Source organism: Primulina eburnea, chromosome 12, assembly GCF_022965805.1.
Source record: "Primulina eburnea isolate SZY01 chromosome 12, ASM2296580v1, whole genome shotgun sequence".
In the NCBI taxonomy this organism is placed as follows: domain Eukaryota; kingdom Viridiplantae; phylum Streptophyta; class Magnoliopsida; order Lamiales; family Gesneriaceae; genus Primulina; species Primulina eburnea.
The window spans coordinates 6,751,944-6,753,666 of record NC_133112.1 but is presented as its reverse complement, the minus strand read 5'-3'; the positions used below and the strand labels follow the sequence as shown (position 1 = coordinate 6,753,666).

At 32.7% G+C, this 1,723-nt stretch overlaps 1 pseudogene; it reads left to right on the top strand.

Annotated features, from left to right (window-relative positions):
• On the top strand, nt 1–1,463 carry LOC140808466 (xyloglucan endotransglucosylase/hydrolase protein 3-like; annotated as a pseudogene).
• The last annotated feature ends 260 nt before the right edge of the window (nt 1,464–1,723 follow it).

The following is a 1,723-nucleotide window of genomic DNA, read 5'->3' as shown; positions in this document are numbered from 1 at the left end:
AATATTTCTTTTTATGAATGGATTTCATAATTATTTTAACCATTATTCTTGGTGTTCTTCCAATGAAATCAAATGGAGCAAATAATAGTTTTAATCACTATTATACTTATTTATGGGGTAATGATCATTTCTGGGTTAATCCTCAGGGAACTGAAGTGCAACTTAAGCTTGATAAATCCTCAGGTTAGTTAACATATTTTTCACTGTTATTTCTTCGTTCCGATTAATCTTTTTTTAGAAAAAATTCTCCGAGTTTGTATTATATATATATTTTTCGAACAATAATATATATAGAGAGGGAAACAAATATTTTCCACATTGTAACATAATAACATGAAAATTATTCACAACTAATCAATTGTGTCCTTACGTATATGTATTTTTCATTGTATGTATATATATAGGTGCCGGATTTAGGTCGAAATCGGATTTTGGATCCGGTTCATTCCATATAAAGTTGAAGACACCAAATAAGAAAACAAGGGGGATTATTACATCCTTCTATGTAAGCTATTACATTCACGTGTTATCGTTTTTTTAATAATTAATATATATTACTATTAGAATGTATAATTAATATTGACATATGATCACATGTATATTGAGTTTATGTATATTTTGGTTGATTGGTGCAATATGTTTGGCAGTTGACTTCGGTTCCAGATGATGGTAAACTGCTGGGAACCATTTCGAGCTCGATTTCGAGTTCTGGGGTGTAGATGGCATGGTACAAACGAATGTTTTTGATAACGATGGAGGGAACCGAGAGCAACGCTTCCGTCTTTGGTTTGATCCATCCAAAGATTTTCACTCTTACCAAATTCTTTGGAACTCACACCAAATAGTGTAAGGGTTTTTCCCTCACTTTTTATGTTGTACAAGCTCAATTAAATCCAAGAATTTTGATATGCAACTTAGTCAACTTTAGAAGAAGAAAACAATTTATTTTATTTTTCAAAGATAAAACATTTATATTTATCAAAGAAATATTTATTTTGAATGTGATTTTAGATTCATGGTGGATAACATTCCCATTAGAGTGTTCAAGAACAATGCAGCAAAAAGAGTGGCATTTCCAAACAAGTCAATGCACGTAGAAGCGAGCATATGGAATGCGTCGTTCGCCGGACCAGTTACATGGAGCCAAGGCCCCTTCATAGCATACTATCGAGATTTCAGTTTGGATGCATGCTCGGCACCAGCTGGAAGCGAGAACATTTCGCATTGTTCGTCGCAGCAGTATTTTTGGAACAAGCCTAAGTATTGGGTGTTAAGTGCGTCACAAAGACAACAAATGGATAGATACAGAAAGTCTTATATGTATTATGACTATTGTTCTAGCAAGACTACTAGGAAACCAGAATGCTCACTTAATTAATGAGTATTTGAACTAGTCTAGGGAGGAAAATAACATGCGATAGAAGTCAACTTTTATTGCAATAAAACTTTTGAACTAATACAAATGTTTCATAATTTAGTTTTACATTAATACAGTTTTTTTTTTTTCATATTTTGTCTAAATGCATATTCCTTAAAAGTCTCATTCCTCAACCGCAAACATATTGACACGTGTCCTTATGTTTCACTGACGGCTGTACATTTTGAATATTAACCGCATCTTTCTTCTCATTTCATCTTTTACGATCTCAGACTATTGCATACTAGCTACTGCTTTCTCTCGCATTCATCTCTACTACAAAATCTACTTCAAACTCATTTTATT